We start from the raw sequence: 27,590 nt of genomic DNA, 5'->3' as shown, positions 1-27,590 counted from the left end.
AAGATTTTTCAAGGTAGATTTTTCAAGTCTGAGTGAATAGCCCATTTTATATTTGTACCACATTTGTTTAAGATTTCATCTGTCATTAGACCTTGTCTTGGGTCTGTGTCTTGGCAACTGGAGGTACCACTGCAGTGAACATTGGGGTACATTTTTCCTTTTGAATGACGTTTTTTTTTTTTGTGCTATAGGCCCAGATGTGAGTATTAGAATCCTAGGTTTATCTGTCTTGAAATTTTTTCTTCTGGCCTGTGGAGGCTGTCCCTTCAAGGGGTTGTTTCCCATGTCTGTTCCTAGGGAACATGAAGAGGGTTCCTTCATCGTGGTGCATCAGTTCAGTTGCTCAGTCGTGTCCGACTCTTTGTGACCCCATGGACTGCAGCACGCCAGACCTCCCTGTCCATCACCAACTCCCAGAGTTTACTCAAACTCATGTCCATCGAGTTGGTGATGCCATCCAACCATCACATCCTCTGTTGTTCCCTTCTCCTCCCACCTTCAATCTTTCCCAGCATCAGGGTCTTTTCAAATGAGTCAGTTCTTCGCATCAGGTGGCCAGAGTATTGGAGTTTCAGCTTCAGAATCAGTCCTTCCAGTGAATATTCAGGATTGATTTCCTTTAGGATGGATTGGTTGGATCTCCTTGCAGTCCAAGGGACTCTCAAGAGTCTTCTCCAACACCACAGTTCAAAAGCTACAACTCTTCGGCACTCAGTTTTCTTTATAGTCCAACTCTCACATCCATACGTGACTACTGGAAAAATCATAGCCTTGACTAGACAGACCTTTGTTGGCAAAGTAATATCTCTACTTTTTAATATGCTGTCCAGGTTGGTCATTACTTTTCTTCCAAGGAGTAAGTGTCTTTTAATTTCATGGCTGCAGTCACCATCTTGTTGCATGGAGAAAACCGATTCTGACTCTATGTTGAAGACTGTTTTTTTTTTTTGACTTGCTTTTCATTGCTTTAATTATTACAATTGCACTCAATGGCTTGCCTGGAGGTCCCTATCCCCCTGCTTGACTGTAAACTAAAGTGCCTTTGTTCCGCTCAGGGAGAGATAATTTGTCCCTGCCCACCTGTAAATACAAGAGATTAACACACCCTTTCAGAATGCTTTTCATTCCCTTGGAAATGTTTCGCAAGACCGAAGACCCTCTCAATGTATTTCCCCACTGCATCTCCCTCTCCTTCTGCCTTTTGATTTTAGTTCCTCATTGTTTCTTTCTCTCTGGTCTATAAAACAACCTGGCATCCAGACCCCAATAAAATGGTTAATTTGAGGCGCTAACCTGCCATCTTCTCAGTGTGCTGGCTCCCCGATTAAAGTCCTTTCCTTGCTTCAACACCTCATCTCTTGGATTCATTGGCCTATTGTGTGGTGAGCAGAGTGAGCTTGGACTCGGGAACAATTTGGCTTGGCCAGCCAGGACCCTTGCTGCTCGTGGCTAGCCGGCCCTGATCAAGAAATATTGGGACAAGACCCTAGCAGCTGCTGGGACCCTTTGTTGTCCTGAAGTTCTTTCCTTCAAGATTCCCTGAAGTGGCACCGGCTACCCCCAGCATTTGGCAGTTGAGCCAAGGAACCGACAAACTTCTAGAGTAGAGGGACTCCATTTCATTGTAGGGTAAGTATACGCAATTTGATAGCAGTTCAGCCAGTATGATGTTTTTTGTGTCCTTTTGTGTTAAGAGCTGATTGGTTAGATTTTGGAGGACAAGTTGTTCTGGTGTGCACATGGAAATGTTAGGTAGTTAGAATAGGAAACAGGAGTCCAAAATGGTGGTGGCTAAAAGACAAGCCACCTTATTGCCAAATTCAGGCTTAAATTGAAGAAAGTGGGGAAAACCACTAGACCATTCAGGTAAGACCTAAATCAAATCCCTTATGACTATACAGTGGAAGTGAGAAATAGATTTAAGGGACTAGATTTGATAGACAGAGTGCCTGATGAACTATGGACGGAGGTTTGTGACAATGTACAGGAGACAGGGATCAAGATCATCCCCAAGAAAAAGAAATGCAAAAAAGCAAAATGGCTGTCTGGGGAGGTCTTACAAGTAGCTGTGAAAAGAAGAGAAGCAAAAAGCAAAGATATTCCTATTTGAATGCAGAGTTCCAAAGAATAGCAAGGAGAGAGAAGAAAGCCTTCCTCAGCGATCAGTGCAAAGAAATAGAGGAAAACAACAGAATAGGAAAGACTAGAGATCTCTTCAAGAAAATTAGAGATACCAAGGGAACATTTCATGCAAAGATGGGCTCAATAAAGGACAGAAATGGTAGGGACCTAACAGAAGCAGAAGATATTAAGAGGTGGCAAGAACACACATAAGAACTGTACAAAAAAGATCTTCACGACCCAGATAATCAAATGGTGTGATCACTCACCTAGAGCCAGACATCCTGGAATGTGAAGTCAAGTGGGCCTTAGGAAGCATCACTATGAACAAAGCTAGTGGAGGTGATGGAATTCCAGTTGAGCTATTGCAAATCCTGAAAGATGATGCTGTGAAAGTGCTGCACTCAATATGCCAGCAAATTTGGAAAACTCAGCAGTGGCCACAGGACTGCAAAAGGTCAGTTTTCATTCCAATCCCAAAGAAGGGCAATGCCAAAGAATGCTCAAACTACCGCAGAATTGCACTCATCTCACATGCTAGTAAAGTAATGCTCAAAATTCTCCAAGCCAAGCTTCAGCAATACATGAACTGTGAACTTCCAGATGTTCAAGATGGTTTTTAAAAAAGTAGAGGAACCAGAGATCAAATTGCCGTTGGATCATGGAAAAAGCCAGAGAGTTCCAGAAAAACATCTATTTCTGCTTTATTGACTATGCCAAAGCCTTTGACTGTGTGGATCACAATAAACTGTGGACAATTCTGAAAGAGATGGGAATACCAGACCACCTGACATGCCTCTTGAGAAACCCATATGCAGGTGAGGAAGCAACAGATAGAACTGGACATGGAACAACAGACTGATTCCAAATAGGAAAAGGGGTACATCAAGGCTGTATATTGTCACCCTGCTTATTTAACTTGTATGCAGAGTACATCATGAGAAACACTGGGCTGGAAGAAGCATAAGCTGGGATCAAGATTGCTGGGAGAAATATCAATAACCTCAGATATGCAGATGACACCACCCTTATGGCAGAAAGCAAAGAAGAACTAAAGAGCCTCTTGATGAAAGTGAAAGAGGAGAGTAAAAAAGTTAGCTTAAAACTCAACATTCATAAAACTAAGATCATGGCATCTGGTCCCATTACTTCATGGCAAATGGATGGGGAAATGGTGGAAACAGTGGCTGATTTTATTTTTCTGGGCTCCAAAATGACTGCAGATGGTGACTGCAGCCATGAAATTAAAAGATGCTTCCTCCTTGGAAGAAAAGTTATGACCAACCTAGAGAGCATATTAAAAAGCAGAGACATTACTTTGCCAACAAAGTTCTGTCTAGTCAAAACTATGGTTTTTCCAGTAGTCATGTATGGATGTGAGAGTTGGACTGTGAAGAAAGCTGAGTGCTGAAGAATTGATGCTTTTGAACTGTGGTGTTGGAGAAGACTCTTGAGAGTCCCTTGGACTGCAAGGAGATCCAACCAGTCCATCTTAAAGGAAATCAGTCCTGAATATTCATTGGAAGGACTGATGCTAAAGCTGAAACTCCAATACTTTGGCCACCTGATGTGAAGAACTGACTCATTTGAAAAGACCCCGATATTAGGAAAGATTGAAGGTGGGAGGAGAAGGGGATGACAGAGGATGAGGTGGTTGGATGGCATCACCGACTCAACAGATGTGAGTTTGAGTGAACTCCAGGAGTTGGTGAAGGACAGGGAAGCCTGGGGTGCTGCAGTCCCTGGGGTGGCAAAGAGCTGGACATGACTGAGTAACTGAACTGAAAGAAGGAAAAGGAATGCCCATTTGTTCCCTCCAACCTCCCTGACTTTGGCTGTATCCCATCCCTGGCCCCTGAGCAGACATGGGTGCCCATGCTGGACTGGATGGGGTACAGACAGCAGGCAGGGTGCTGGTAATAGAGCCGCCCCCCACCAAACCTGTGCTGTCTGGTTTGCTTGCCTGGGAACAGTCCCAGGGCACCTAAAGGATGGTGGCCCAACCCTCTGACCTCCAGGACCTTGGAAAATTACCTAGACTCTAGGTCTCCTGGTGCTCTGGTGCCCAATTCAAGCTGCCTTCCTGACAGTGGCACCTCCTCGGCCCCTCGGCATGGTGCTGTGGCTCAGGTTGGGAGGAGTCTAGAGGGGAGGGTGAAGATTTAGGGGGAAGAAGTACTGAGACCACGCCCTTGAGTGCTTCCTCAGGCACTTTCCACTATAATTCACAAACCAGGAAGCTGATTTTCCGTAAGGACCTCCTTGCAAGGGGAATAAGAGTTGGGCAGGCAGAATTGCTATTGCCTTGTGGACATTTCCTGTAATTACAACTTGACCAGCAGTGTGCACTTGCACCTCCAATTCACGATTCTTGGGGGGCTGTTAATGACTATTGCCCTCAGTAAAGATCTTGGGCAGGTGTTGCAGAAATATATTCCAAACAGAATCGACATTCAAATAGCCACTATGACAGATAAAGATCCTAGATTCTTTACGGAAAAAAAAAACCCAAACCACTGCAGGACATGATGATCAGTGAGGGGAATGACAAAACAGCAAGAAATCAAATCCCATCAGTCAGGACACTGTCACATGTCTACAGACAGTAAATGCAGCAGAGAGCCAGGAGATGGTTGAACCCCACTACACGGTTGGTGAGAATGGACACTGCCAGCAGCCCTTAGAAAAGACAGTCTTCACATGCCAAAGGAAAAAAAACCTTTCGGACAAGCTAAACCTAGTATTGTCATTCCTCCTGTAGTAATTAGATGCTGAACGGCTTGTCCTGTGGCCATTTTTTCTTTAAAGGATTTGAGGAAAGTTAACTGTCACACTTGACTTCTTGAGTCGGTTGTGTTTGGAATTTATTTCTGCAATACCCACCCAGGACCTTTCTGAGGGCAGCTGTCATTAGCAGCCTCTATTCTCCAAGCCAGGCTTCGGCAATACATGAACCGTGAACTTCCAGATGTTCAAGCTCGTTTTAGAAAAGGCAGAGGAACCAGAGATCAAATTGCCAACATCTGCTGGATCGTGGAAAAAAAGAGTTCCAGAAAAACATCTCCCTTGCCGGGAGCCAGCACGCGAGTTCCCACCCATGACAAAGGTCATGCGGAGAGGCCTGATATGCAAAGGCGAGTCAGGACTTGAGGGTGCCCCTCTGGGCCTGCCTGAGAGTCTACCCCAAAACCAGAGTCTGTCTGTTTTACTGCTTCATGACTTTCACCAACTCCTCTGACATTAACTGGGGGCTATCCACGACCACCTTTTCTCTGAAGGAAATCAACTTAGAGCTCTAACTAATTAGCCTCTTGGGCATAATAGGAGTGTTTAAATCCAAACCCCTCAGACGGCTCTCTAACTTGCCTGACAGGTTTACCCGGACTCCTACAGCTACACATACGATTGTTTACAGTCTCCCAACCATGAGAGGCACGCGAAGCTTAAGATATTAAATAGTATAGAGCCTCTCGGGGAGTTAGAAATTGTCAGAATAGAACTAGTAGAAGATTTCATTGTTGAGCCAATGCTTGCTGCCAAGTTTGCACATCCCCTGTATTGTTGTAGAAAAACTAAGTAGTGGTCTTAGTGTTAACAACTTTAGACCCTTAAGGTAATAAATTCTTTCCTTTGTTGTAAACCCACTGCACCTTTGCCCTATAGGAATGCAACTTTATCTAACACCTTCGGAGGATGGCGCCAAACTTTAAAATAATTACTCTTAGAGAAAATAAGTCTTATGGTTGACAAACATTTATCAGAGTCATAAAATGTTAACAGGCCTTCTGGCCAGAAGATGATGTAAATCACCTAAACCATTTGTATACGATAAGGTTGCAGAAAAGAAAGCCTGGTCAAAGACTGCTGACTTTGCATGATTTCACACCCCCTATTATCCTCTATGCACAACTTAAGGCATATAAGCTCCCTTTGAAAATAAAGCTATGGGCCTTGCTCAAAGCTTGGTCTCCCCGTCGTTCTTTTTTGTTTCTTTTTCCTCCTTTTCTCTTCTGATCTTCCTTCAGGACATTTAATTGGAGCGTGGGGGTCCTCTGGGACTACTTATTTGCCTGGGCTTCTAAGACCCACTCGAGAAGGCGCCCAAGGTGGGGCACCTTCCGCTATTCAAGAGGGTGCCTGTGGCCTCCGTAGTCAGAGCAAGTTCGGTGTCATGAACTTTATTGATTTCCCACGTAAACCAGTTATTAATGAGCCTCTAAAATCTCTGCTTTGCTATTCTTTTTGCCAATGCCGTTCTCCTGAGGGAATCCCTGGATCCAACCGGGACTGGACCCCAGTACTACCTCTGCTTTATTGACTGTGCCAAAGCCTTTGACTGTGTGGATCACAATCAACTGTGGAAAATTCTGAAAGAGATGGGAATACCAAACCACCTGACCTGCCTCTTGAGAAACCTGTATGCAGGTCAGGAAGCAACAGTTAGAATTGGACATGGAACAACAGACTGGTTCCAAATAGGAAAAGGAGTTCGTCAAGGCTGTATATTGTCACCCTGCTTATTTAACTTGTATGCAGAGTACATCATGAGAAACGCTGGGCTGGAAGAAGCACAAGCTGGAATCAAGATTGCCGGGAGAAATATCAATAACCTCAGATATGCAGATTACACCACCCTTATGGCAGAAAGTGAAGAGGAACTAAAAAGCCTCTTGATGAAAGTAAAAGAAGAGAGTGAAAAAGTTGGCTTAAAGCTCCACATTCAGAAAACGAAGATCATGGCACTGGTCCCATCACTTCATGGCAAATAGATGGGGAAACAGTGGAAACAGTGTCAGACTTTATTTATTGGGGCTCCAAAATCACTGCAGATGGAGATTGCAGCCATGAAATTAAAAGACGCTTACTCCTTGGAAGGAAAGTTATGACCAACCTAGATAGTATATTGAAAAGCAGAGACATTACTTTGCCAACAAAGGTCCGTCTAGTCAAGGCTTTGGTTTTTCCTGTGGTCATGTATGGATGTGAGAGTTGGACTGTGAAGAAAGCTGAGCACCGAAGAATTGATGCTTTTGAACTGTGGTGTTGGAGAAGACTCTTGAGAGTCCCTTGGACTGCAAGGAGATCCAACCAGTCCATCCTGAAGGAGATCAGTCCTGGGTGTTCTTTGGAAGGACTGATGCTAAAGCTGAAACTCCAGTACTTTGGCCACCTCATGTGAAGAGTTGACTCATTGGAAAAGACTGATGCTGGGAGGGATTGGGGGCAGGAGGAGAAGGGGACGACAGAAGATGAGATGGCTGGATGGCATCACTGACTCGATGGTCGTGAGTTTGAGTGAACTCCGGGAGTTGGTGATGGACGGGGAGGCCTGGTGTGCTGCAACTCATGGGGTCACAAAGAGTCGGACACAGTGACTGAACTGAACTGAACTGAACTGTGGCCTTGTGAATGGAGGTACCAGAAAGCACTGGTGTACAAGTTGTAGTTACAGAAAATGTCCACAAGGCGACAGCACTTCTTCATGCCCAACTCTGGTCCTGTGGCAACCAGAGCTTAAGGAGAACGAGTTTCCCGGCCTGTGATTTAGAGTAGAACATGCTTGAGCAAACACTCAAAGGCTTGTGTCTCACTACTTCTAAGCTTCTCCCCTCCTCTGCAGACTCATCCCAAGCTTGGCCACAGCCGCTGGTGAGGGGCCTAGAGGCTGCACTACTTTCAAAGGGCCTTGAACTGGGGACCCCAGCAACTTTGTTCAATAACCTCTATGGCAAAGAAGTGAAAAAAGAAAAGATATGCTGTATGTATAGGTCATAACAGAATCAGGAGCCTTTACACTGACAAGCACAAAACTGCAAATCAAATACAGGTCAACATTGTATAGGCATGAGATTAAAGAAAAGAAAAAAGTAAGGTCTATTTTATTTCCTCTGATCTCCCTGACTTGGGCCGCTTGCCATATCTGGAACCTGACCAGGCTTGAGTCCCATGACTGGGCAGGAGAAGGGTTGAGACAGTCAGACTGGGTGCCCTTAATTGAGCCTGCTCTTAAGTAACTACATCTACAAGTTTTAGCTACAAGTTTTGCCTTGGCTGGGACCATAGACCCTAGTGCACCCAAAGGATGGTTGCCTCAACTGTCTGGCCACAGGGACCTTGGTAAAGTCACCTGTCCACCAGGTCTCCTGGTGCAGGGGTCCCCAGTTGAAGCTGCCTTCCTGAGAGTGCAGCCTCCTTGGCATCTCAGCAGGGAGCAGACCCAGGTTGGGATGAGTCTGAAAGGGAGGGGTGAAGCCTTAAGGGGAAGAAGTAGTGAGACAAGTTCTTGGGTGTTTGCTCAGGCACATTCTACTCTTATTTACAGCCCTGGACGCCAACTTTCCCAAAGGCTCAGTGTGCATGAAGAACCAGAATTGGACATGGAACAGTGCTGCTTCCTTGTGGCCACTTCCTATAATAACACCATGAAGAGCTGGGCTGCTGCTGCGGCTAAGTCATTTCAGTCGTGTCCGACTCTGTGCGACCCCAGAGACGGCAGCCCACCAGGCTCCCCCGTCCCTGGGATTCTCCAGGCAAGAACACTGGAGTGGGTTGCCATTTCCTTCTCCAATGCATGAAAGTGAAAGGTGAAAGTGAAGTCACTCAGTCGTGTCCAACTCTTTGCGACCCCATGGACTGCAGCCTACCAGGCTCCTCCGTCCATGGATTTTCCAGGCAAGAGTACTGGAGTGGGGTGCCAGTGCCTTTCTTCGAAGAGCTGTGTTGCTGGACATTTAATATGCACAAGGATCTAGGGGCTATAAAAAATTAAAACACATGCCCTCAAGAAATGTCTTATGGGTGGTCATGAAAAAAGAATTCAAAACCAGGTAGGCATTAAAGAAGCCAATGTCAAGATGTACGCTTAACTCATACTCTTTTAAAAAAAATCACATGAAATGATGTCAGCATCACTAAACATTAGAGAAGTGCAAATCTAAACTACAGCAAGGCAGCCCATCACACTGGTCAGAATGGCCATTGCCAAACACTCTACTAACAGTAAGTGCTGGAGAGGGTGTGCAGACAGGGGAACCCTCCTCTACTGATGTTTGGGTGGAAATTGTAATGGCCACAATGGAGGACACGGTGAGGGTTCCTTCAGACATGAAAATGAGGATTAAGTTAGAAAACCTCCTAAGACCACACACGAAATAAGCTCCAAATAGTATAACTGTCTAAAGATAATGATGGATACTATGAAATTCTTGAGAAAATGTAAATAGGACACGATTTGAGATAAAATGCAGCAAGTCTGCTGTGGCTCTACCTCTCAGAATAATGAAAAATAAACCACAGATCAGAAAATGGGACCTCATTAACCTGAAAACCATTTGCCTACCAAAGGATAACCCTAAATGAGAGACAAGCACAACCCTCAGAACAGGAAGAAACATTTGCAAACAATGACACCCACAAGGAATTCATCTCCAAAACATACAAACAACTCATGCAACTCAATATCAAAAATAAATACATCCCAAGAACAAAATGGGCCAAAGATTTAAATTGATATTTCTTCAAGGAAGGCCTACAAATTGCAGTTAGGCACATGAAAAGATACTCAGCATCACTAATTATTCTCTCTCTCTTTAGTCGCTAAATCATGTCCGACTCTTGCGACCACATGGACTGTAGCATGCCAGGCTTCTCTGTCCACGGGATTCTCCAGGCAAGAATACTGGAGTGGGTTGCCATTTCCTTCTCCAGGGGATCTTCCCGACCCAGAGATCAAACCCAGGTCTCCTGCACCACAGGCAGACTTTTTACCAACCGAGCTACAAGGGAAGCCCTAAAGTGAAAGTCGCTCAGTCGTGTCCAACTCTTTGCAACCCATGGACTATACAGCCCATGGAATTCTCCAGGCCAGGATACCCCAACCCAGGGATCAAATCCAGGTCTCCCACATTGCAGGCAGATTCTTTACCAGCTGAGCCATAAGGGAAGCCCAAGAATACTGGAGTGGGTAGCCTATCCTTTCTCCAGGGGATCTTCCTGACCCAGGAATCGAACCAAGGTCTCCTGCATGGCAGGTGGATTCTTTACCAGCTGAGGTATTATTCGGAGAAGGCAATGGCACCCCATTCCAGTACTCTTGCCTGGACAATGCCATGGACGGAGGAGCCATGCAAATCAAAAGCCCAATGAGCTAAGCACTCACATTGGTCAGAATGTCCATTTCAAAACACCTTAAACAATAAATGCTAGGACTTCCCTGGTGGTGTAGTGATTAAGAATCAGCCTGCAAATGCAGGAGACACGGGTTCGATCCCTGGTCTGAGAAGATTCCACATATGTGGGACAACTAAGCCCATGGACCCAAACTGTTGAGCCTGTGCTCTAGAGCCCTTGAACCACAACCATTGCGCCCTTGCAATGCAACTCCTGAAGCCTGGTGCTCTAGAGCCCACATACTGTAACCAGAAGCCACCACAACGAGAAGCTGCACAGTGAAGCTAGAGAGTAGCCCCTGCTTGCTGCAGATAGAGAAAGCCTATGCTCAGCAACTAAGACTCAGTGCAACCAAAGATAAATGAATAAATAAAATTATTTTTAAAAGAATAAATGCTATAGAGGGTGTAGACACAAGGAAACCCTCCTGCACCGTTGATCTCAATGTACATACGCTCATCCAGTAGGGAGAACACATGGAGGTTCATTTAAAAAATAACACAGAAGTACTTCAGGACCCAGCAATCCCATGTCTGGGCATAAATGTAGAGAAAATAAAAATTTTTTAAGTTACAGGAACCCCTGCAATCTTGGCCCCACAAGGTACAACAGCCAAGTCTGGGAAGGAAGCTAATTGGTGAAATTACAGATGAATGGATACACAATGGGGTACATACACACAGTGCAATATTTCTCAACCATAAAGAAGTAGGAAAGAATTCCAAGTCCAGCCACAGATAAGAAGGCCAAGGCAATCATTTCAAATGAAGTAAGGGAGACAGAGATGGACAAGTATCATACATCACTCCTAGATGTAATCTAAAAATGGATGCAAATGAACTTCTTTACAAAAGAGAAACAGATTCACAGACTTAGAATCTAAGAAACTTACAGTTACTAAAAAAGAAATGTGGACGGGCAGGGAATAATTAACTGGTTCAGATCAATATATACACACTAAAACGTGCTACTGTTTAGTCAGTCATATCTGACTCTGTGGACTGTAGCCCATCAGGCTCCTCTGTCCATGGGATTTCCCAGGCAAGAATATTGGAATGGGTTGCCATTTCCTCCATCGGGGAGCTTTCTGACCCAGGGATCAAACCCATGTCTCCTGCAAGTCTCCTGCACTGCAGGTGGATTCTTTATCACTGAGCCAGCAGGGAAGCCATAACACAGGTGCTGAAGGGCTCTTAATAGTCATAAGTCCAAGAGGGCTTTAAATGATACCCGTCCTCAAGACATGTCCTGGGGAAAATCATTGCAAAAGAATTCCAAACAGGGCAAGTTTCAAGAAGCCACTTTCAAGAGGTAAATTGTACTCACAGGGTGTAAAATAATAAAAGCACATGGGAAGATACTCCACATTAATAATTTTAAATCAATACCAATCAAAACTTCAATAACCTTACACTAGTCACAATGGCCATCGAAAAGATCTACAAAGAATAAATACTGTAGAGAAAGTACAGAAAATGGAATCTTCCTACAGTCTTGGTGGGACTGTAACTGCTGAACCATGATAGAAAACAGCATGAACCTTCCTTGAAACATTAAACACAGAGGTATCAGATGATCCTGCAATCCCATTCCTGGGCTTCGATCCAGAGAAAATCATCATTCAAAATTACACGTGCACCTCGATTTTCAGGACAGCACTATTTACAATAGCCCAAACATAAAACCCACCAAAATGTCCACTGACACAAACACGAAGACTACACTGTACATCTGTACACTAAAATACTGCTGCTGCTGCTAAGTCGCTTCAGTCGTGTCCGACTCTGTGCGACCCCATAGACGGCAGCCCACAGGCTCCCCCGTCTCTGGGATTCTCCAGGCAAGAACACTGGAGTGGGTTGCCATTTCCTTCTCCAATGCAAGAAAGTGAAAAGTGAAAGCAAAGCCGCTCAGTCGTGTCCAAATCTTAGCGACCCCATGGACTGTAGCCTACCAGGCTCCTCCATCCACGGGATTTTCCGGGCAAGAGTACTGGAGTGGGGTGCCATCGCCTTCTCCGACACTAAAATACTACTCAGCCTTAAAACAGAACGAAATAATCATATTGGCAGCAGCAATGGATGAACCAAATTATAATTCTATGTGAGGTAAGTCAAAGACAAACATCTTAAGATATCATGTACAGTTAGAATATACAAATTCATACCATTGAACTAATGTATGAAACAGTCTGAGAAAACCAAATTCTGATTATCAAAACAAAGTTAGAAGGGAGGGATAAATTTTAAGAGTTTGGGATGAAAATATACACATGAATATATGTCAAGCTGATAATGAAAAAGGACCTACTGAATACAACATGGAACTCTCCTGAACATACTGTAATAATGTATATGAGAAAAAAACAAAAAGAATATATGTACATCCATGTCTAATTGAATCAAGCATAAACACCTAAAACTAAACACTGGAAATCAACTCTACTCCAATATAAAATAACAATTCAATTACAAGCTAAATTACCTTAGCTTGGTCTAGGGGAAACCAGATAGTTGTGACTCCATGAATTAGCATGTGATATGCTATGATATTAATATAACACCAGCAAAGGTTTTCACTCAGCAAAACACAGAGCAGCAACCCACCCAAAGGTGCCTGACCTCATGTGAATGTGACAAGATGAGAAGGAAAACGACCACAGGTTAATCAGGGCAACACCCTTAATTGAGATGTTGGGAATCTCCGAGGAGACAGGACACACTGCAGGTAAAGAGCAGACACGTGCTCTCTGTGTACACAGGATCCTGACCCACGTGGATGGGGTGAGAGCCACACAATCCCCAGAGCCTGCACCTAGGGACACACTTCTACAGTCTCCAAGGTGACACCGCCTCCCTAGATCCTGCACCTGGGGTTGCATGTCCCTTGGTGTGGACACCAGGTCTCTGCTGATTAGACCCCTAAAGTGGAAATGAGTGGGTTCTGTAAACTCCTGGTATGGTAGAAACAAGTGTAGGGTCTGTTTCCTCTCCCCTCAATTGTTTTAGAGAAGTCCTCCTCTTTTCACTTTGGTTCTGTGTGATTTTTGCTGCTTTGAAAGCTCATGCTTGAGTTGAACACACTACCTTGGTTCTGGCAGGCTCTGTCTTTCTTGTCCCGCTGAGGTGCTGAGAAAACAGGAAAGCTGGGCTGAAAGACGAGGGGCAGCTCTGTTCTCTTAGGAGGAGAGAGTCGACTGGAAGGAGACCACAGCAGCAGCCTCACCTGCTGCCCATTGACTTTATGCCTGATCCCTGTGCCCTGGAACCAATTCACCAGGTGAACCTGCCTCCCTACTCAACCTGAATGTGCTGGAAAATTGGAATGATTACCAGGTAGCCACCTAAGGTGTCTCCAGGAGCCCCAGGGAAGGTGAATCTGGCAGGGGAGAGACTAGGAGCCCGACCACAGCACTGACCCCCTGGAGGGCCAGGGAAGCCCACTCAGAGGAGAGCATGGTTCCCAGAGAAGCCCGCCTGGCCCCAGAGCCCAGACATCTGAGCACTGACGCTCAGACGCAGGCACAGAGTTTCCCAGACTGAGGCCAGGCCAGGCCTGCACCCGGGTCCCCACATCCCAGTGCAGAGAGTACAGGTCAGGTCTAAATGTTCTCATCGCAGAAAGCACACGGTCTCATCCAAACATAATCAGTGTAGACAAGTATATATATAAATATATACTTCATATACGAAGTAAAAGAAATATGCACTTCCTTGTTCATATATGAAATACTGAAAATTCTACCACTTTCATAGGTGAAATATGCAGCTCTTTCATATATAAAATATAGAAAATTTTACTTTTCAATACGTGCCTCTGTTTTCATATATGAAATATAGAAAATTCAACCACTTTCATATATGATACATGGACCTCATTTTCACATGAAATATAGAAAATTTCCTCCAGAGATGAAATATGCACACATAATTTCATATATGAAATATAGAAAATATTAACATAATGCCATTTTCAGCAACATGGACCTAGAGATTATTCTACTAAGTAAGTCAGAAAGACAATGACAAATACCATATGATTTCACTAATGTGTGGAATCTAATATATGATGCAAATAATTTATCTCTGAAACAGAAACGGACTCACTGATACAGAGAATGGTCACCAGTGCAGAGAGGGAGGTGGGAGGGGCAAGACAGGGGTAGGAGAATAAGAGATGCACACTACTATCTGTAAAGTAAATAAGCTACCATGACATAGTACACAGCAGAGTGAGATAAAGCCATTATTTTGTGATACCTTTAAATATATTCCATAAAAATATCGAATCACTATGTTGTACACCCAAAACAAATATAGGAATTAAATCAACTGTACTTCAGTTTAAAAATATTGTTGATGGCTAGCTACAAATACAAAAAACAATCAAAAAAGTTAGCAAAATAAAAACTGGGGTATTTTTAAAAATAGAAGATTCCATCCATCAAGAAGTTAATTTTGATGAGATTTAAAATAACCATTTAAAGTAGTTTAGTCTCCTAAAATTTGCTTCACAACGAACTAATTAGTCAAGCCAATTAATCTAACTACAGAAAAATATGGCTTTTTGAAATTTCTTTTTTCAGTGTTCTCTAACAAACACTTGATTTAATGTTATTTTTGATGCCTTCATATTGATTTCAGTTCACAATGTCATATAAATAAAAGTCACTTGGAAATCTTCTGGTTTCAAATTAAGATTTTCATATGTATTAAGATTTAAGACAGTATACTTGATTTAGAAGAGTTATTTTAAGTCTTTAAAAGCATTACTCAAAAGGCACAATGATTTTCATTCTGGTCCCTGGGCTGGTATTTGCAAATCTACTAAATCTAAAGCTCTGGAACTGCCGTCTGACAATTTGAGTTCACAAGCCCTCCAGGTGATTCTGAAGCACACTGAAGTTTAAGAACTACTGCCCTAGAAATCCAGGCAAAACTCACATTTTACTAAGCCCAAGTTGTAAGACTTAGTATGATTATAAATTACAGTAAATTTTTGATTCTTTTGGCTAAAGAACAATGGCAAATGTGTTCACTCTACAAATGTAAATATCTATATTTTCACACATAAAATATAGAAAATTCAATTTTCATGTGAAATATGCAGTGGTATTTTCACATATGAAATACAGAAAATTCCATTTTCACATGTGAAGTATGCACCTATATTTTCTATTTGAAATATAGATATACTGAAATATACTGAAATATACTGAAATACACACATATTTTCATATATGAAATACAGAAAATTCTATTTTCATACATGAAATATGTATCTATATGTTCATATATAAGATACAGAAAATTCTTTCATATATGAAATATGCACCTATATGTTCAAACATGAAATAGAGAAAATTCTTTCATATATGAAATACGCATCTATATGTTTGTACATGAAATACAGAAATATAGACCTGGGTTTGATCTCTGGGTCAGAAAGTTCTCCTGGAGAAGGGACTGTCTGCCCCCTCCAGTATTCTTGCCTGGAGAATTCACTGGACAGAGGAGCCTGGTGGACTACACTTGCTCCTTGTGAGGAAAGCTATGACCAACCTAGACAGTGTTTTAAAAAGCAGAGACGTCACTTTGCCGACAAAGGTCTTTGTAGTCAAAGCTGACAGCCAAGACAGGGAAGCAAGCTAACTATAGAAGCGCACGTGAATGGAGACAGGAGGTGGGGTACATGTACACAGTGCAGCATACCTCCACCATAGAAAGTAGGATATAACGCCAAGTCCAGCCACAGAAAAGGAAGGCGACATGGTCATTCCAAGAGAAGGCAGGCAGGCAGGGAGATGCCAGTATCACATGATATCACTTCTAGGTGTAATCTAAAAATGGATACAAATCAACGTCTTTCAAAAAGAGACACAGCCTCAAAGACTTAGAAGGGAAACTTCCAGTCACCAAGAATGTGGGGCAGGGAGAAATGAGCTGCTTCAGACTAACATATGCACATAACTATCTCTAAAGTAAGACTCCAGGACCCACTGTGTAACACAAGGAATCTTACACAACACTAATGTAATCACCTATATGGAAAAGAACCCCCCCAAAACATACATCTATGTGGAAGTGAACCAGTTGCAGCACATTGAAAAGGAAAAAGAAAACCAAAACAAAAAACCAACAAGATTTTGATTCACCTATATACTCTAGTTCAAATAATAGATTAAAAACAGAAAAAATGGGGAAAAATGCTAACTCTATTCCCTCCAGGCAATAGTGCCCTGGGCTGGTGTCACATCCCTGGAGCCAGATTGGCTTGCGTCCTGAGGCTGCAGAGTTCTGGAGCCGAGAGAGCTGGGAGCGTGTGGCAGGAAGTGTACCTCCAAAATGGACCTGGAGTATTCTTCCTCTCTGCAGAGCCCCTAACCTCCAGATACAGGCAGCAGAAATTAAGACGTTGGAGTTAACATATACACATTAATACGTGTCAGACAGATGATCCAGAAGATACCGCCAAAAAACAGAGGGAAGTTTATTGAACACATTGTAATCACCTAAAAGTGAAAAAGGACCTGAAAGAGAATAAACAGCTATGTATAATTGAATCGAGTTCCTGTACACCTGAAACAAAGACATCAGAAATCAACTATATTCCGACATAAAATTTCAAGGAAATAACGGGGGGAAAAAAAAAAAAAGGGGTGTAGCATGGAGAGGTGCTGCCGCCTTGTGGCCATTTTCTGTAACAACACCATGCAGAGCTGTGCTTGCTGGGTATTAAATATTCATAAGGATCCAGGCAATGGCAACCCCCTCCAGTACTCTTGCCTGGAAAATTCCATGGACGGAGAAGCCTGGTGGGCTGCAGTCCATGGGGTCGCTGAGGGTCAGACATGACTGAGCGACTTCACTTTCACTTTCCATTTTCATGCATTGGAGAAGGAAATGGCAACCCACTCCAGTGTTCTTGCCTGGAGAATCCCAGGGACGGGGGAGCCTGGTGGGTTGCCGTCTCTGGGGTCGCACAGAGTCGGACACGACTGAAGTGACTTAGCAGCAGTAGCAGCAGCAAGGATCCAGGGGCTGTAAGTAAAAAATGCCTGCCCTTGAGAAACGTCCTAAAAGTGTTCATTGAAAAATAATTCAAAATGGGGAAGGCCTTCAAGAACCCAACTTCAAGAGCTAATTCACAGCATATTAAAAAAATCACGTGAAAAGATCAAAACATTGCTAAATAATAGAGAAATGAAGGTCTAAGCTGCAGTGAGGTATCACATCACAATGGGAGGAATGGCCCTTATCAAACACTCTCCAATCAACAAATGTTGGAGGGGTTTGGTAACAAAGGGAACCCTTCTCTACTGATGCTTGGGATGTAAATTGGTAACAGGCACTATGAAGGACACTCTGAAGGTTTCTTCAGCCATGAAAATAAGAATAAGCTTAGAACACACCCTGACACCATATTCAAAAATAAATTCCAAATTGTATATCTAAGTACATCAACACCCAGTTGTGGATGTGACTGGTGATAGAAGCAAGGTCCGATGCTGTAAAGAGCAATATTGAATAGGAATCTGGAAAGTTAGGGCCATGAATCAAGGCAAATTGGAAGCAGTCAAACAGGAGATGACAAGAGTGAACATCGACATTCTAGGAATCAGCGAACTAAAATGGACTGGAATGGGTGAATTTAACTCAGATTACCATTATATCTACTACTGCAGGCAGGAATCCCTTAGAAGAAATGGAATAACCATCATAGTCAACAAAAAAGTCTGAAATGCAATACTTGGATGCAATCTCAAAAATGACAGAATGATCTCTGTTCGTTTCCAAGGCAAACCCTTCAATATCACGGTAAACCAAGTCTGTGCCCCAACCGGTAATGCTGAAGAAACTGAAGGTTCTATGAAGACCTACAAGACCTTTTAGAACTAACACCCAAAGAAGATGTCCTTTTCATTATAGGGGACTAGAATGCAAAAGTAGGAAGTCAAGAAACACCTGGAGTAACAGGCAAATTTGGCCTTGGAGTACAGAATGAAGCAGGGCAAAGGCTGATAGAGTTTTGCCAAGAGAATGCATTCGTCATAGCAAACACCCTCTTCCAACAACATAAGAGAAGACTCTACACATGGACATCACCAGATGGTCAACACCGAAGTCAGATTGATTATATTCTTTGCAGCCAAAGATGGAGAAACTCTATACAGTCAGCAAAAACAAGACCGGGAGCTGACTGTGGCTCAGATCATGAACTCCTTACTGCCAAATTCAGACTTAAATTGAAGAAAGTAGGGAAAACCACTAGACCATTCAGGTATGACCTAAATCAAATCCCTTATGATTATATAGTAAAAGTGAGAAATAAATTTAAGGGACTAGATCTGATAAACAGAGTGCCTGATGAACTATGGACAGAGGTTTGTGATATTGTACAGGAGACAGGGATCAAGACCATCCCCAAGAAAAAGAAATGCAAAAAAGCAAAATGGCTGTCTGAAGAGGCCTTACAAATAACTGTGAAAAGAGAAGTGAAAAGCAAAGGAGAAAAGGAAAGATATTTCCATTTGAATGCAGAGTTCCAAAGAATAGCAAGGAGAGATAAGAAAGCCTTCCTCAGCAATCAGTGCAAAGAAATAGAGGAAAACAATAGAATGGGAAAGACTAGCAACCTCTTCAAGAAAATTAGAGATACCAAGGGAACATTCCATGCAAAGATGGGCTCAATAGAGGACAGAAATGGTAGGGACCTAACAGAAGCAGAAGATTTTAAGAAGAGGTGGCAAGAATACACAGAAGAACTGTACAAAAAAGGTTTTCACAACCCGGATAATCACAATGGTGTGATCACTCACCTAGAGCCAGACATCCTGGAATGTGAAGTCAAGTGGGCCTTAGAAAGCATCACTATGAACAAAGCTAGTGGAGGTGATGGAATTCCAGGTGAGCTATTGCAAATCCTGAAAGATGATGCTGTGAAAGTGCTGCACTCATTATGCCAGCAAATTTGGAAAACTCAGCAGTGGCCACAGGACTGGAAAAGGTCAGTTTTCATTCTAATCCCAAAGAAAGGCAATGCCAAAGAATGCTCAAACTACCGCAGAATTGCACTCATCTCACATGCTAGTAAAGTAATGCTCAAAATTCTCCAAGCCAGGCTTCAGCAATATGTGAACCGTGAACTTCCTGATGTTCAAGCTGGTTTTAGAAAAGGCAGAGGAACCAGAGATCAAATTGTGAACATCCGCTGGATCATGGAAAAAGCAAGAGTTCCAGAAAAACATCTGTTTCTGCTTTATGGACTATGCTTTATGGATCACAATAAACTGTGAAAAATTCTGAAACAGATGCGAATACCAGACCACCTGACCTGCCCCTTGAGAAACCTGTATGCAGGTCAGGAGGCAACAGTTAGAACTGGACATGGAACAACAGACTGTTTCCAAATAGGAAAAGGAGTACGTCAAGGCTGCATATTGTCACCCTGCTTATTTAACTTACATGCAGAGTACATCATGAGAAACGCTGGGCTGGATGAAGCACAAGCTGGAATCAAGATGGCTGGGAGAAATATCAATAACCTCAGAGATGCAGATGACACCACCCTTATGGCAGAAAGTGAAGAAGAACTAAAGAGCCTCTTGATGAAAGTGAAAGAGGAGAGTGAAAAAGTTGGCTTAAAGCTCAACATTCAGAAAACTAAGATCATGGCATTGGTCCCATCACTTGCTGGCAAATAGATGGGGAAACAGTGGCTGACTTTATTTTTCTGGGCTCCAAAATCACTGCAGATGGTGACTGAAGCCATGAAATTAAAAGACACTTACTCCTTGGAAGGAAAGTTATGAACAACCTAGACAGCATTGTTAAAAAGCAGAGACGTTACTTTACCAACAAAGGTCTGTCTAGTCAAGGCTACGGTTTTTCCAGTAGTCATGTATGGATGTGAGATTTAGACTATAAAGAAAGCTGAGCGCAGAAGAATTGATGCTTTTGAACTGTGGGGTTGGAGAAGACTCTTGAGAGTCCCTTGGACTGCAAGGAGATCCAACCAGTCCATCCTAAAGGAGATCAGTCCTGGGTGTTCGTTGGAAGGACTGATGTTGAAGCTGAAACTCCAATACTTTGGCCACCTGATACAAAGAGCTGACTCATTTGAAAAGACCCTGATGCTGTGAAAGATTGAGGGCAGGAGGAGAAGGGGACAACAGAGGATGAGATGGTTGGATGGTATCTATGGACATGGGTTTGGGTAAACTCCAAGGGTTGGTGATGGACAGGGAGGCCTGGCGTGCTGCGGTTCATGGGGTCACAAAGTGTTGGACACGACTGGGCGACTTAAGTGAAGTATATTTAAATGTAAGGACGGATACTGTGAAATTCTTTTTTTTTTTTTTTACAATGCCTACTTTTATTTTTTGTGAACTTCTTGAGAAAAATATAAACAGCACATGATTTGACATATATTACAGCAAATTCTTTGTGGATCCATATCTTAGGATAATGAACAATAGACTACAAACCATAAAAAGGGGCTGATTAGCTTTAAAAGCACTTGAATACCAAAGGAAATAAAGAATGAAACATGAACATACGGAATTCATCTCCAAAATATACAAACAGCCCCTGCCACTCAGTATCAAAAATACATACACCATGAGAAAAAAAATGGGACAAAGTTTGAATGAAAGCGGAGCGTTCAAATGACAGGATGAAAACAGAATAAACAACAAAAGATGCTGACTCTATTCCCCTCAGGCCTTGGTGACCTGGGCTGCTGTCACATTCCTGAAGCCTGGGCAGGCTTGTTTCCCAAGGATGGACTGTCATGGGGCTGACGGAGCTGGGAGGTGTGCCAGCCAATGAGCCCTGCCCCATGGACCTGTTGAGCCTGTTTTCTGCACGGGCCCACAACCTCCAGATCCAGGAGGACCCCCCTGCTGTGAAACTACGCCTACTGCACCCAAAGGATGTGGAGCCTCTGGGCTGAAAGAGCTTTGAAAAGCCTGTGGGCTCCTGTCTTCTGGTGGTCAGGTTCCCACCTCCAGCCTCCTTCCTTAGGGTCCTGCCATCTACCTATGAAAGCACCCTCCCCAGAGTGGTGTTGCAGGAACTGGGATGTGTCCAGGGGATGCGGTTAGGAAGGAAGAAGAATGGTACACAAGCCTTAGGTGCTTCTTCTGGCACCTTCCATTCTAACAGTCCAGGAACCAGACTTTCCCCAAGGCTCTGGTTCCCCCAGTAATCAGAATTGGGCATAAAGACACGCTGCCACCTTGTGGCCATTTCCCATAACAACAACTTTGAAACCATTGCTCATGGGCACTTACTGTTCCCAAGGCCTGCAGGGCTGTAAGTGAAAAATACTTGCCCTCAAGAAATGTCCTAGGGGAGGTCATTGGAAAAATATTCAAAACAGGGAAGATGTTTTGAATATTTATTCAAGAAGCCAACTTGAATAAGTAAGTTTAACTCTCATTGTTTAAAAAAAAAACACATGAAAAGATGTCAACATCACTAAATATGAGAGAAAGGCAAATCAAAACTTCAATGAGTTATCACCTCACACTTATCAGAATGGCCATAGGCAGAAATTCTACAAACAATAAGTGCTGGAGAGGGTGTAGAGCACAGGGAACCCTCCTACACTGATTCTGGGAATGGAAATTGTGGAGGACACGGGGCAGGTTCCTTTGCATGAAAATGAGAATGAAATTAGACTACAACCTAACACCATACACAAAAATAAACTGCAAATAGATTAAAGATCTAAATAAAAGGACAGATAATGTGAAACTATTGAAGAAAAAATTAGAACACACTTTGACATGAAATGCAGCATTTGTGATCCATCGCTCAGAATCATGAAAAATAAACAAATGAGACCTGCTGCTGCTGCTTCTGCTAAGTCACTTCAGTCGTGTCCAACTCTGTGCGACCCCAGAGACGGCAGCCCACAGGCTCCCCTGTTCCTTGGATTCTCCAGGCAAGAACACTGGAGTGGGTTGCCATTTCCTTCTCCAATGCGTGAAAGTGAAAAGTGAAAGTGAAGTCTCTCAGTTGAGTCCGACTCTTAGCGACCCCATGGATTGCAGCCTACCAGGCTCCTCCATCCATGGGATTTTCCAGGCAAGAGTACTGGAGTGGGGTGCCACTGCCTTCTCCAAAATGAGACCTAATAAATGTTAAAAAGCAATTGCACAGCAAAGGAAATCACAAGTGAAAGAAAAAAGACAACCCTCAGAATGGAAAAAATTCTTGTAAACAAAGATACCCACAAGGAGTTTATCTCCAACACATACAAACAATGTGTACAGTGCAATATCAAAAAACAAACAATCCAATAAAAAATCAACCAAAGGTCTAAATGCACGTTTCTCCAAAGAAGGCGTAGAGATGGCTATAAAGCACATAAAAGATGCTCAGCCTCACGAGTTCTTAGAGAAAAGCAAGTCAAATATACAGTGAGGTATCACCTCACATTGATCAAAGTGGCCATATCAAAAATCCTACAACAGTCAATTCTGCAGAGGCTGAGGAGAGAAGGGAACCCTCCTACACTGTTGGTGGGAGTGTAAATTAGTACACCCACCAGGGAGAGTATTGTGGTTCTTAGAAAACTAAGCATAGAAGTACCAAGTGATCCAGCAATACCATACATAGGTGTAGATCCAGAGGAAACCAAAATTTAAAAAGACACGTGCATTAATTAGCTTCTAATTAAAATAAATAAATTTATTAAAAAAAAAAACTGAAAAAAAAAAGACACGTGCATCCCCAAAATCATGGCAGCACTAGGTACAGTAGCAAAGACACAGAAGCAACTTAAGTGTATGAAGACAGATGAATGGATACAGAAGATGGGGTACATATACACAACACAATATAACTCAGAAAGAAAGGAGGAAACAATGACATTTCCAGTTACAGGGAAAAAACCAGAGGTGATCATACTAAGTGAAGTGAGACAGGGAAAGACAAGTATCACAGGATATCACTTCTGGTGGCATCTAGAAATGGATACAAATGAACTTCATTACAAAAGAGAAACAGGTTAACTGACTGCTGCTGCTGCTGCTGCTGCTAAGTCGCTTCAGTCGTGTCCGACTCTGTGCGACCCCACAGACGGCAGCCCACCAGGCTCCCCCGTCCCTGGGATTCTTCAGGCAAGAACACTGGAGTGGGTTGCCATTTCCTTCTCCAATGCATGAAAGTGAAAGTGAAGTCACTCAGTAAGTGTCTGACTCTTTGTGACCCCATGGACTACAGCCTACCAGGCTCCTCCGTCCATGGGATTTTCCAGGCAAGAGTGCTGGAGTGGGTTGCCATTGCCTTCTCCGGTTAACCGACTAAGAAAAGAAATTGATGTTTACCAAAAAAGAAATGTGGCTGGGGGCAGGGAGTAATTAGCTGGTTCAGATCAACATGTACACATTAAAACAGGTGCTGTTGTTTAGTCACTCAATTGTATCTGACTCTACAACTCCATGGACTGTGGCCTGCCAGGCTCCTCTGTTCATGGGATTTTCCAGGCAAGAATACTGGAATCGATTGCCATTTCCTTCTCCAGGTGATCTTCCACCCAGGGATCAAATCCATGTCTCCTGCAAGTGTCCTGCATTGTAGGTGGATCCCTTACCACTGAGCCAAGAGGGAAGCCGTAAAACAGGTGGTGCAGGGCTCTTCAAAGTTCCTTAGGGCTTTAAATGACACCTGCCCTCAGGAAATGTCCTGGGGTAAGTCATCGCAAAAGAATTCCAAACAGGGCCAGGTTTCTAGAAGCCAAGAGGTAAACTGTACTCACAATGTGTAAAATAATAAAAGCACATGCAAAGATACTCCTTATAAATAATCATTAAATCAATGCCAATCAAAACTCCAATAAGGTATCACCTTACACGGGTCACAATGGCCATCATTGAAAAGATCTACGAAGAATAAATAATGTAGAGAACATATGGAAAAAGGAATCCTCCTACCATCTTGGTGGGAATGTAAATGGTGAAGCTACTGTGAAAAACGGCATGGAGGTTCCTTGAAACACTGAACGTAGAGGTATCATATGATCCTGCAATCTCATTCCTGGACTTAGGTTCAGGAAAAAAATCTTCATTCAAAATGACACGTGCACCTTGATATTCAGGGCAGCACTATTTACAACAGCCAAGACAGAATCCACCAACGTGTCCGCTGACAGAAGTATGAAGACTATGTGGTACATTATACACTGGAATGCGACTCAGCCATAAAGCAGAACGAAATGCTGATATTGGCAGTGGCATGGATGAACCAAGAAATTGTAATTCTATGCGAGGGAAGTCAGAGAGAGAGACAAATATGTGACATGTGCAGGTGGAATATATAAATTCATACCGGTGAACTAATGTACCAAACAGACTCACAGCCTGAGAAAACCAAATTCCAATTATCGAAAGAAAGTTAGAAGAGAGTTTGGGATGAAAATATACACACTAATATATATCAAGTTGATAATATATTAAGTTTTCTGAATAGAACAAGAAACTGTACTGAAAAAATTGTAATAACATATATGAGGGAAAAAATAAAAGAATAGATATATGTCTGTGTAACTGAATCAAGTTCATGTACATCCAAAACAAACAAAAACATCAGAAAGCAACTCACTCCAATACAAAATAACAATTACATTACCTGAGCTTGGTGTAGGGGGAACCAGACAGTGGTGACCCTATGAATTGGATATGGGATGTGTTATGATATTAATATGACACCTCCAAAGGTTTTCACTCAGCAGAACACAGAGCAGCAAGCCACTTAAAGGTGCCTGACCTCTTATGAATGCGACAAGGTGAAGAAGAAGGACCACAGGTTAATCAGGGCAGCACTCACAATGCAGACGTTGGGAATCTCAGAGGGGACAAGACACACTGCAGGTAAAGACCAGGTATGTGGTCTCTGAGTACACAGGATCCTGACCCACGTGGATGGGCTGAGAGCCACACAATCCCCAGACCCTGCGCCTGGGCCCATGACTTTTGGTTAGGACCCCAGGGCTCTGCTGTTTGGGCCCCTAAGGCGGAAGCGAGTAGGCTCCTGTAACCCCCTGGGATGATAGAAAGAGGTAGGGTTGGTCTCCTCTCCCCACACTGTCCCAGAGAAGTCCTCTTCTTTTCCCTTTGGGTCTGTGTGATATTAACAGTTTTTACAGCTGTCATGATAATGTTGAACACACTACCTTGGTTCTGGCAGGCTCGGTCCTTTCTTGTTCCACTGAGGTGTTGAGAAAACACGCCAGACACAGGGCTGGGAGAATGAGGGGCAGGTCTGGTCTCTGCTGAGCAGCGACAGTCGACTGGAATGAGATCACAGCAGCAACCTCACCTGCTGCCCTTTGGCTTTTTGCCTGATCCGTGTGCCCTGCAATCAACTCACCAGGTGAACCTGCCTTCCTTCCCGCCATGCTCATGCTGGAAAATTGGATTAATTACCAGGTAGACACATCTACCTGAGGCGTCTCCAGGAGCCCCAGGAAGGGTGAACCTTGCGGGGGTAGAGAGGCAGACAGGCACAGGCCTGTATAAAATGAATACGGGGAAGCATTAATTCCTAAACACAAGTGAAGCGCTCATGTGGTCTCCCCATACACGTGATTATGACCCATGCAGACAGGGTGAGACTCACACAGTGCCCAGTCCCCCCACCTGGGGTCACATGTCCCCTCGGTCAGGACACCATGGCTGTGGTCAGCCGACCCCCAATGTGTGAACAAGCCAGGACACTGAGACCCTAGAAAGAAGTGCAGGGACCATCTCCTCTTCCCTCAGTTGTCCATGAGAAATCAGGCCCCTCCTGTTTTCACTTTGGTTCTGTGTGATTTTTGCTGCTTTGAAAGCTCATGCCAGAGGTGAACACTCTACCTTGGTTCTGGCAGGCTCTGTCTTTCTTGTCCCGCTGAGGTGCTGAGAAAACAGGAGAGCTGGGCTGAAAGACGAGGGGCAGCTCTGTTCTCTTCGGAGGAGAGAGTAGACTGGAAGGAGGTCACAGCCGCAACCTCACCTGCTGCCCATTGACTTTTTGCCCGATCCCTGTGCCCTGGAATCAACTCGCCAGGTGAACCTGCCTCCCTACTCAACCTGAATGTACTGAAAAATTGGAATGATTACCAGGTAGCCCACCTGAGGGGTCTCCATGAGCCCCAGGGAAGGTAAATCTGGGAGAGAAAGACTAGGAGCCTGACCGCAGCACTGACCCCTGGGAGGGCCATGGAACCCCACTCAAAGGAGAGCACGGTCACCAGAGAAGCCTGCCCAGCCCCAGAGCCCAGACATCTGAGCACTGATGCTCAGACGCAGGCACGGAGTTTCCCAGACAGAGGCCAGGCCTGGTCTCTACCCGGGTCTCCATGTTTTAGTGCACACGGAACAGTCAGGGCTAAATGTTCTCATTGCAGAAAGCGCACAGTCTCATCTAAACATCATCAGTGTTGATAGGACTTGGAGAGGTCTAAACCTACCATGCAGACAGAACTTGGTCAGGTTCAAACTTGGTCTCCCCAGAGACACAGGTCACACACATGCAAGGGTTCTCACTGTTGAACAGGGGGCTCACCTGCCGAGGTCCAGCCCCGGCTGATCCAGGGTATTCGAAGGAGAGACGGCTTAGGCGACCTATTCAAATGTTAATTAGAGATATAAAGAGTAATAGGATGAGGATAGCTCAGTAGGAAAATTCAGTGGAGAAACGAAGCTGCGTAGCTTGGTTTATGCGGAAAATCAATATAACCTGTGACACCAGGTTAGCTTTGACCATGGAGGCTGCAGGCACCCTCTCGAATAGCGGAAGGTGTCCCACCTTAGACACCTTCTCGAGTGGGTCTTAGAAGCCCAGGCAAATAAATGGTCGCAGAGGACCTCCGCGCTCCAGATGGAGACTCAGCTGGAAATTGAGGGGAAGAATGACATGGGGAGACCAAGCGTTGGTGAGCAAGGCCCGTAGCTTTATTTTCAACAGGGGCTTTTATACCCTAAGTTACACATAGAGGATAATAGGGGATGCAAAGTCAGCAGTCTTTGATCCTTATCAAAAACCAGGGTTTCTTTCCTGCAAATTTATCGTATACAAATGGTTTAGGTGATTTACATCATCTTCTGGCCAGAAGGCCTATTAACATTTTATGACTCTTGACAAAGACTTATTTTCTCTAAGAGTAATTATTTTAAGGTTTGGCGCCATCTTCCGAAGGTGTTAGATAAAATTGCATTCCTATAGGGCGGATGTGTAATGGGTTTACAACAAAGGAAAGAATTTATTACCTTAAGGGTCTAAAGTTGCTAACACTAAGGCCACTACTTATTT

The 27,590-nt window shown here is 43.7% G+C and overlaps 2 long non-coding RNA genes across 5 annotated transcripts in view; one reads left to right on the top strand and one right to left on the bottom strand.

Moving 5' to 3' along the window:
• LOC147349585 (uncharacterized) overlaps nucleotides 1-8,903 on the top strand; it is a 38,933-nt gene extending 30,030 nt beyond the window's left edge. Inside the window, exon 3 of the long non-coding RNA XR_015150007.1 lies at nucleotides 8,444-8,903. This is a non-coding gene — a long non-coding RNA (uncharacterized LOC147349585). The remainder of the gene's footprint in view (nucleotides 1-8,443) is intronic.
• LOC147349584 (uncharacterized) overlaps nucleotides 1-26,365 on the bottom strand; it is a 33,275-nt gene extending 6,910 nt beyond the window's left edge. The window contains exons 1-3 of one of the 4 annotated variants that reach the window (XR_015150006.1): nucleotides 26,153-26,360; nucleotides 25,471-25,587; nucleotides 4,154-4,263 (exon numbers count right to left, since the gene is read on the bottom strand). This is a non-coding gene — a long non-coding RNA (uncharacterized LOC147349584). Of the gene's footprint in view, nucleotides 1-4,153; nucleotides 4,264-16,766; nucleotides 17,331-23,705; nucleotides 24,029-25,470; nucleotides 25,588-26,152 lie in introns of those variants that run through there. The other 3 variants (XR_015150003.1, XR_015150005.1, XR_015150004.1) reach the window with 3 other exon arrangements.
• Nucleotides 26,366-27,590: the final 1,225 nt, after the last annotated feature.

This window comes from Bos grunniens, chromosome 21, assembly GCF_055505025.1.
Source record: "Bos grunniens cultivar Pamir isolate PY7600 chromosome 21, Bosgru_T2T1.0, whole genome shotgun sequence".
Taxonomy (NCBI): domain Eukaryota; kingdom Metazoa; phylum Chordata; class Mammalia; order Artiodactyla; family Bovidae; genus Bos; species Bos grunniens.
Note: the sequence above shows the minus strand (reverse complement) of the source record. Positions and strands in the feature narration are given on the sequence as shown.